Source organism: Meleagris gallopavo, chromosome Z, assembly GCF_000146605.3.
Source record: "Meleagris gallopavo isolate NT-WF06-2002-E0010 breed Aviagen turkey brand Nicholas breeding stock chromosome Z, Turkey_5.1, whole genome shotgun sequence".
Classification (NCBI taxonomy): domain Eukaryota; kingdom Metazoa; phylum Chordata; class Aves; order Galliformes; family Phasianidae; genus Meleagris; species Meleagris gallopavo.
In genome coordinates this window covers 64,633,392-64,643,251 of record NC_015041.2, presented here as the reverse complement: position 1 = coordinate 64,643,251, position 9,860 = coordinate 64,633,392, and the positions used below count along the sequence as shown (strand labels likewise).

At 37.7% G+C, this 9,860-nt stretch overlaps 2 long non-coding RNA genes across 3 annotated transcripts in view; one reads left to right on the top strand and one right to left on the bottom strand.

The window, feature by feature from the left end:
* Positions 1 to 9,860, bottom strand: part of LOC109364110 — a 25,101-nt gene that overhangs the window by 5,672 nt on the left and 9,569 nt on the right. The gene's annotated exons all lie outside the window — the stretch shown is intronic.
* LOC109364109 lies at positions 2,525 to 9,015 on the top strand. Of its 2 annotated transcripts, XR_002110124.1 has the most exons (4): positions 2,525 to 2,797; positions 4,167 to 4,264; positions 8,310 to 8,417; positions 8,553 to 9,015. It is a non-coding gene; the product is annotated as an uncharacterized LOC109364109 (long non-coding RNA). The 2 variants fall into 2 exon arrangements; XR_002110123.2 differs by lacking the exon at positions 4,167 to 4,264 and having other exon boundaries at positions 2,527 to 2,797; positions 8,553 to 9,013.

Sequence of the window (9,860 nt, the reverse complement as noted above, 5' to 3'; positions counted from 1 at the left end):
TTTTTTTTGCATAACAATAAGATATTATGACTCTAAAGAAGTCCAGAAAGATACAAGATAAATTTCTGCCTGCAGAAATGAAAACGTGAATTTCTGAGTAACATCAGGACAGTGATCTGTTCTATGGTTTGAATGATAAGCTAGAGGGGAAGGTAACTATGAGAGGTTATTCCAGCATACCAAACTAGATAAGAACTAAACAAGAATATGAGGAGAATAGGGAAGGATTATCAAAGCATCAAACAGACTAAGAGAATTAGAAATGTCAGATAGGCTGTAAACCCTGGAATTCTCTACCAATGAGAAAACACACAATGGGAAGCAGGAAATATAAACTGTTGTGTCTCTCAGCTCTGTGTGCTTGTTCTCAAGGTTGCCCATTATTGTAAGTGTGAAATAAATTGTGATTCACAGCAAATTCCACTCAAGTCTGGACTATTGAACACAAACATTTCTCACATTTATCATAAGAGAAATACAATTAATCCAGACAATACCTTTAAAATTTTTTAGGATAGTGATTTTTTTTTTCAAAGTTATTCTCTTAATTTGACATGACCTCATGTCCAAAACTATCTGAGTGCACGACAACAAATCTTAAAAAGTTGCAAGAAATAAATCATAGTATATTTCCTCATAAAATGTTTTGAATTGGAAGTGACCTAAAAGATCACTTACTTCCTACCTCCCAGCCAAAAGAAAACAACACTCTCCTTGTTGCAAACTTTCATCTGTAGAGAGCACTGAGAGTTTCTCCCCTGTCTCTTCTTCTCAAGCCTAAACAACTCTACTTCCCTCAGCTGCTATTCATAAACCTTTTTTTCAAATCTCCCTACCAGTTTTGTTGCCCATCCCTGCACATGCTTGAGCAATTTCATATCCTTCTTGTCGTGAAGGACCCAACACTGAACACAGTATTTGAGATGTGGATTCACCAGTGCAGAGTACAAAAAGACAATCATTTCCCTAGTCTGGATCAGAAAAACAATTTCTGATTCAGACCTTCTTCATCACCTGGACATACTGCTGCTGTCTTATTTTCAGCTGGCTATCAACCAGCATCCCCAGCTAAGGAAAAATTTCTAGCCACTATTCCCCAAGCCTATTCAGCTATATAGGGTTGTTATGACCCAAGTGCATGACCTAGCATGTTGCTGTATTGGTTGTTACATGTTTGAATGTGGACTAATGAACTAGTGTATACAAATCCCTCTGCAAAACCTACCCTCAAGCAGATCAACAGCCTCACATGAACTGGTATTATCTGTGAATTTACTGAGCATGCATTTGATTCCTTCCTCCAGGTCACTGCTAGAAATGTAAAACAAAACTGGCCCCAAGACTGATTCCTGGGTGTCAACAGTGGTGTCTAGCCACCAACTGGACTGAATTCTATTCCCTATCACTCTTTGAGCCTCGCCATCCAACCAGTTATTCACAGTGAAATGTGTATGTGTCGAAGCCAAAAACAGCTAGTTCATCTGGGAGAAAACTGTGAGAAACAGTGCAAAGTGCTTTACTAAGAGATAAATGACAACCATAGACATTAACTCAGCTACTACTACTTATCATACAAGGGGTTCTGGTCAGCCAGTCAGGACCTGCCTTTCATCAAACTATGTTGATTGGATCTGATCACTCAATTGTCTAATATGTATTGGTACTCAAGATGATCTACTCCATAAGCTTCCCAGGTCATAACAGAAGGTCCGATGTTCCCTGGTTCTGAGGCAAATAGTTCCTCAGCCTTTTCCTAATCTTTCATCACCAGGTTTCTCCTCACATCCAATAAAGGATGAAGATTCTCCTTAGCCCCTCTTTTGCTGTTAATGTATTTACAGAAGCTTTTTTGTTTTTTACTGCACTACCCAAAATAAATTCTAATTGAGCCTTGGGCTTTCTAATTCAAACTCTGCACAATAATTTGCCTATCCCTTCTTTCAGAGATCATAAACTTTCTTCCTGAGTTCCTCAAGAAATTTGCCATTCATCCAGTCTGTCCTCCTACCTTGACTTTTGCCTCATTGGGACATCCCGCTCTTGCACTTTTAAGGCTTCATTCCTAAAGAATGTCAAGACTTCACTTCCTTACCTTTCAGAACTGCTTCTAAAGAAGGAATAGATTGGAAGTGAATGAAAAATGAGAACTACATTATTGGTTGTCTCTGAAAGTCGCTGGTGTACTGGAAGCAAAGACACAGAACACTGCTGAACACAGCCTTTTCCAAAGTGTCTGGGAAGAGGCAAAAGGCCTTTTGCTTATTATATGTATATTTTATATATGTATATTTTATATATATATATGTGTGTGTGTGTGTGTGTGTTTGTGTATGTATGTATGTATGTATTATATATGTATTTCTTTTCATCTTCCAATATTTTTTCTGAGGTGCATTTCACTGACGTCTATGCTGAGGTGAGAGTTAGTGAGGTGTATACAATAATTGCTGACAAAACGCTATCTTTTCACAGAACCCCTCAGCAAGTAGTTTCTGGAAGCCTTTTTCTTTCTTTCTGTACCCGAAGTCTGCTGGATTCTCGAGGTACGGTGGGGGGAGGGAGCTCCCACAGTTTTGCTCCCCCAGTTTCCTCCCTCCGGGGAAAAACCGTGAGAGGAGAACGACCCGGCAGCGGCAGATCTCGCGAGAGAGACTGACGTGACTTGAGCGTTGCCGAGGCAATGGCGGGAGGCTTAAACTGCTGAACCGCGCTGCCACCAGGCTGAGAGAGCAGGAGAGCCAGCGTGTGTGAGTGCGGTAAGGACAGAGCCAGCGCTATAGGCTACAGGGCAGAGCAGGTCAGTCACACGCCGTTAAGGCTGCCCTAAAGAGTGCTAGTGAGTCTGCTGGTTTGCTATGGCAGCACTCTGGTGGGAGGTTAGGAGAAATGTGGAGACCCCAGACAGAAAGTCCCACAGTCACATGCTAGTGCACAGGTCTCTGGCTGTAGTGAGAGCCAAAGCTTGGCCACTGCAGTGCAGGGCAACAGAAGAACTCAGTTAGTAGTTTCAGCTTGCTATTTCAGTACCTGTCCTGTAACAATCTGTAAATATCTGGTCTTGACGGATTTTGACGGATTTTCCATCAGAAGGATGGAAAAAAGTTTTCAGGAAACATTTCGTTACAGAAGGGTTGTATGTGGTGCTCAGGGACATGATTTAGCAGAGGGCTATTAGAGTTAGCGTAGTATGGTTAGGTTGTGGTTGGACTCAGTGATCTTTAAGGTCTTTTCCAACCTGAGTGATTCTATGATTCTTTCAACTACTTGAAAAAAATAGATTTTTTGTGCTGTTACTGCTGTTTTCCATCCTAATGCACATACCTGGCTGTTAGATTGTAGACTAGGCTGGTGTGCTTTTCTAGCACAAAGGAGTATGAGCTAAGTGAGTATAGTTTTGACTGTAAAACCTATAGTTCTAAGCTACACACTGGATATTATAGTACATCATGCTTTTAATGCTGTGATGGTTAGCAAACCATTTAAATACCTTGCATTTTCTTCTCATAGTGAATAATGCTGTATTTATGACTTTGAAAGTGAGAAAAAAATAATTTAAGTTGGAGTATTTGGGAAATAAGCAAGTAATAAAGTTGAGATCATAATTATTTAGGTCACCAAATCAAGAGACTTTATGTAACAAAGATGTCCTGACCTACAGTCATTAAATCTCATTTCTTTCTATTTGAGATGGAAATGAGAAATGTATGCTGAAATAAACTAACAAGCTTTGAAAGTTTCTCTGGAGGGTAAATGAACTGAAAGAGAAGAAAGGGCATTTCACAATTTTTATAGCTCAAATAAAGTTTATATTTCATACAGTTACTCTCTTAACCGGAAAGCCCAGTAAAGAGTCCCAATGCACAGAAGAATTGTAATTCTATTACATAGATAACTTCAAACAGTATATTTCAGTGATAAGTGGGCTAGATATTCTAGAGCATCTCTTTATAAGGAAAATGAAAGCTACACAATACTAATCTCAAAACTACTTTTGGGCTGTTCTCATACCCCATACCCTTTGCCGGGCAATCTCCAGTGTCAAAGGACTCATTCAGTCCCTATTAGCCACCTCAGCAGAGAAACTCAGACTATTTCCTGTATCTGGAGTTCAGTCACAGGATTTTTTAAAAAAGGATTGTTTACTATAACTCTTTCATTCTCTGCAGCTTTAACCATCTGTCTTCTTACTTCAAACATGTGATTAGTCATTAGAATTGGTATCTTTCTCATACCCTTCATCTGTCCTGAGCTTCCAAGCTCCCAGGTAAGCATTGGAACTTCTCTTCTGCTGCTAGATCTTAAGACAAACTAGACAAGATCCAGGGGAAAACAAGAAAACAACTTTTCCCTGAACTTCAGCCATGACATTTTCTAACATCTGTGAGTTAGGGATGTGTAATCCAAGGTTACTGTAGGAAAGATCTATTGCAGCATTGGACTCGGAGGACTTCATTATGTTGGATCTTTCCATCTTTAAAAGCTCACTCAGCAAAAAGATTTTGTTTGATTTCAATGGATTTTTTTATAAAGCCGACAGAGAAAAAAGAATTGGGATGGCTTTCTTTTTCATTCAGTGTAGCTGACCTTTTGCAATAGCACCCTGTCATAACATTTAGGTGATATACTTCCCTTGAGTTGCTCAGTGCTGTTAATGGATTAACAGATGCAATATGGAAGATACTGTTTTCACTGATGACATTTTCAGTAGGGCTGCTGTTTTTCCATATCCTCTTTTGTTCCTTTCACTCTTAACTGTAATAGCAATGCCTAATTTTGCTTCCACTTAAGAGAACAAAAATATTTGTTTCAGGTTTTGTCTGTCTGCATTGCAGCATTTGCTCATGCCCCTGTTGTATTAATACTAAGATTGTGTTTGGCTGCATCTATTCCAATTGCAGCACTTCATCTCACTTTTTTGTTCTTTTTCCATGCCCAACAGTAACCATCCTGCATTTTGTTCTGTAACTCTTCCTCTGGCTTTATTATGACAATCTGATCTTTCTTTTTGCTCAAAAAGAAGTCGTCTGCAGAAAATTTAGTGAGTAGGAAAGAATTGACAGGTTTTCCAATGCTTCACTTTTCTTCTGAGTATGTTGTGTCTAGAGAAAATTATATATATTAAATATTTTGTAAGTGGAAAATAGAAAAAGAGGTAGCAACAAATCCAACTTTTTTTTTTTTTAACTTTGTTTATATATGAGTTTTCCAGTTCAGAATTTTGAAGAAATTCTTGCAATATTTTTATGAAAATTTAGATTTTTATGCCTGGGGAAAAGGTAATTTCTAGCAGACAATCAAAAATTTTGCAGAAACTTTTCAAGAAATATTAATTTATTTTTCTTAAATTCCAGCTGGCACAGTCATGTCTGATTTTTAATTGCTGGACTTTAATCGAATTATGAAGTTGAACAGTCATTTGTAACAGCAAAATTAAGACCAATATGTTCAAGTGGAATAAAGAAAACAAGTTATAATTCAGCACATTCAGTTACTTCTACTTTCTATTTATGCCCGCAAAATCTCTACGGGAACAATGGTTTGATCAATGCTAAATATTAAGAAGAATTTGTCCAATTTAATTAAAATTTATCTTCTTTCCCTAAACACTTGTCATAATGCTGGGAAATATAAATTAACTGAGAACAACAGTCTGTGGGGTTTTTGTCTGATGCTGATCTTGTTACCATTGCAGGAATGTTAAACCATAAGAAGGAAAAGAAAACAGTAAAGATGGAATGATAACAATGATTTGATCATAAAATAAAGAGCTACTGTGAGGGCAAATGTTGCTTATAATGAGATTTTGGGTAGCAAGATGTCTGGACTGATTAAAGCAGGGCTTTAAACCAGATTCTGATGGTGAAGAGGATATAATTCTGAGTAACAGAGGCGAGCCAGAGACTACTAGCACATTAGAAAGCAGAAGGCAAAAATTGGTAAAGTGCCACAAGGGAATTAGGGAGGGCTTCTTTAGGAAGGTAATGCAGCCTATAGCTCAGCTAAAGTACCTCTGCACCACTGCTTGCAATGCAGGAAACAAGCAAGAAGAATTGGAAACCACAGTGCAATTAGAAAACTATGACCTATTTTCTATCACAGAAATGTGGTGGGATGAATCACACAACTGGAACTACAAGAAGCACTGCACTTGAAAACTCTCGTCCTGATGGGGACTTGAACCATCTGGATGGCTGCTCAGAAAACAATACGATGGATTGTAATGAAGCCAGGAGACTTCTCTAGTGCACTGAGGATAACTTTCTGGTCCAGATATTGGACAGACCAATCAGAAGGACGTTAGGAAATACCACTTTTCTGAAAGAGTGGTCAAGCACTGGAATGGGCTGCCCAGGGAGGTGGTGGAGTCACCGACCCTGGAGGTTCAAAGAAAGTTTGGATTTTGTGTTGAGGGACATAGTTTAGTGAGTACTATTGGTGATATGTGGATGGTTGGACTGGATGATCTTGTAGGTCTTTTCCTACCTTGGTGATTCTGTGATTCTGTGAAGTGAAGCATTACTCAACCTGATGCTCACCAATGTAGATGAGATCATAAAAGATGTTAAATCGGAGACAGTCTGGGCTACAGCTACCATGATTTTATGATCTCGAGAAAGATGGGTCCGGCAAAGATTGAAGTCAGGGCTCTGAGCTTTAGATGAGTAAAATTCCAGCTGCTTAATGAATGAGGGGGAGAAAAACACTAGGAAGCTGTTCTTGGGGACAAAGGAACGGAGCAGAGCTGACTGCTCTTTAAGAAAGCCTTTCTTAGAGTACAAGAACTCTCCATTCTCAAGTGTAAGAAATCAAGCAGAGGAAGCAGAAAACCATTGTGGCTCAACAAAGATCTGCTGATCAAATTGAGATATAAGAGTGAGGTGAAGCACTGGAAACAGTTGTCTAGAGAAGTTGCCCCATCCTTGGAGACATTCGAGGCCTGGCTGGATGTTGCACTGGGCAGCCTGATCTTGTGGTTGGTAACTCTGCCCATGACAGGGAGGTTGGAACTAGATGATCTTTAAAAGTGCTTCCAGCTGAAGCATTTCTATAATTCTATGATTAAGTAAAAGTAAACACAACTTAAGAATGTCGCATTGGAATAAATACCATGTTTTTATTTCTTTTCTGTAATAGCTCACCACACCTCAAAACACTCATCTATTTGTCTTGCTTGCTGTTAGTAAAAAATAGAGCTGCATGTGATACAAGAGAAGACTAAGCTGAAGCGAGTTAAAGTGATATAAGATTGCACTTTGTATGGCTGGTTTCATATTTTACAGAAGGAGGTGTTTGTCAAGCACATTTTGTTGTGCTGCTTTTCCCTTCTCTTCTCCTCCTTCCCCTCCACCTCTTGGGTCCAAAAAAAAATGCATATTTTCAAACAACATGGATCAAAAACTCTAGAATTCAGGCAGCAGCTGACTCGTGGTAAATGCCTTAGTTACTTGTCAAGTCTGAGATTAAATGATTATTGTAAGACGTTTGTAAAACACTTCATATAGAAGAATGTGATTAAAAAGGATAGCATTTTTTTCTAATTCTAATGATCCACAAAAGCTCAGACATTCAAGTCACATAAATTTGATTGGTATCATATCCATCCTTATTTTCAGCCTTGACCTAATTTTAGAAGAGCATGACTTAATTCGAAGGTCGCAGTTTAGCAGTGGTTTTCCTGTCCACATTACAGATAGAAATTGCTCTCATTCCTTTGTATGTAGGCTGATGATTAAACTGTTAGCATATTCATCGATTGATGTTACCAAGTATGGGGGGGGGGAAAAAAAAAAAAAAGATTTTATTTCATCCAGTGGTTGGATTAGATGGTCTTTAGGATTCCTTCCAACTGCACTTTTCTATTCTGATTTTTACTTAAAACAGATATATTTTTGCATAAACCAAGAACAATAGATTGCTTTGCTGTGTGAAGGTCAGATCAAAAGGAGTTCATTGCTGAAACACAATGCATATTACCAATATTGCAAGAGTAATGTAGTGATAAAAGAAAGAAGTGTGAGAGTATCTAACATTGTCTTTCATCACTAATGATATAATCAGACGAAATTCTTGCCTTTTCCTTGACTCTAAATGAATAGTTCCACTAGCCTTATGCTTGTAGAGCTATTTTTAGCTGGTTACTCAATAATACATGAGCCTAGAAGAAATGGAAGAGTAGCTTCCTATTTTGAACACATATAGTAAAAGTCTGATTTCAGAAAACAAAAGGAAAAGGAGCTTTTAAATATGAAGGTTGTGCAGCGTTGTACGCGTTTAAACAAATGCTCAGTTTCTGTTTCAAATGTGTACAGCAGAGACAGTGCAGACCACCATCACGCCATGTGTACTTTTCATGTACTGACCACAAAGCAAGTGCTGGAAGTGAAGGATTCCGAAGAGAGTCAATTCAATACACACAGGTTTGTATTACATGCATGATTATCTTCAAAATATTCTTCTGCATACCAGTAAGAGGCAAAGTGAATGTGATGCACAGGTCAGATCTTCTGCCATTCTCACCTCTGTCCATTGAGTCCTGTATCTCTTTTACACAGAGACTTGCGCTCTCAGGACAACGTGGCAGCTGATGTGACCAAGGAGAAAGGACCAAGGAGAGAATTCAATATGCTGAAGAACTTGCTTAAATGCTTTCTAGATTATAGATAGAAGAATAGGATTAGAACAAGTATCAAATATATATTCTTTTATGAACTTCTAGTTAAATGGAGATCACCTATTAATTCTCTGTGTACCAAATATTCTTTGTCAGGCATGCTAATAATAAAAATCCGTTAACTGCAGTATGATTAATTTTATTTCAAATGCAAGAATGAAGAAAACCTATTTTTTCTGGATATTATCATTAAAGGATGATCAAAAAATTAAATTTGTTTGAAGTTCATGTGAATAACAATTACAGCATCAAGTTTAATCTTTTACTTTAATCCTATTTACATGGAAAATGAGTTTAAAACAAGCTCTTTACTCCCACAGGATATAATAAATTGTTTTCTCTGCAGTTTTTAATGTTTTCTCACCCTTCACTGCTTTCTATATAAAAAGCTCCTAACACAAAATTCCTAATAAGTTACAGAAAGTACAATTTTATCAAAGAAAATATGAAGTGGTGTGCCTTACATGGATATCAAAGGGAAAATAATAATAATAATGTTTTCCTCTTTTAAAAAAAGAACAAAGAATATAACTAATCACTCATGGAAATGTCCACTGCAAGCACAGATTCATTTTAGCAATCTAAATGGATGATGAGATCAAAAGGTGAGTTGTATGCAGTATGCACAGGTGTTGAGTGAGCAGCTCTACTTTAAGATGTATTCATGAGCATGAGATGAAAAGAGTGTTTTGTACATAATTACCATCAGTGGTGGTTGAGAATTCTTGTAAATAAGGACTTTCAGGTTGCGTGGCAGACAGCTGGACTGTACAAAAAGTATTCTGAAAATCTTTCCAATATGCTAGAACATTATCCCGAATGAAGGTTGCTGGATGTACAGCCTTAAGGCCTTTGCCTTCTCTTTGATTAGCTCTACTGACAAATAAACTACATTGTCCCAGACAAAGTACGGACTTAATAATATACAGCCTTGTAATTCACAGACATATCACTGAGTGAAAAAAAAATTCCCTTTTTTTCCTACAAATAAATTCTCTGAACTATTTATGCTACATCGTGATTTATAACTAGAAAGGAACAAGAGAAATTATGCACTTAGATGAGTGAATGCTTTTGGTGGAGGCAAGGACAGAAACACTGATCCTTTCCCTAAATCTAACAGGCCATTTAAAGGGGAAGAGGTTTATTGTAAAGTTCATTTAATTGAAATATCATAATTATGCCTTTT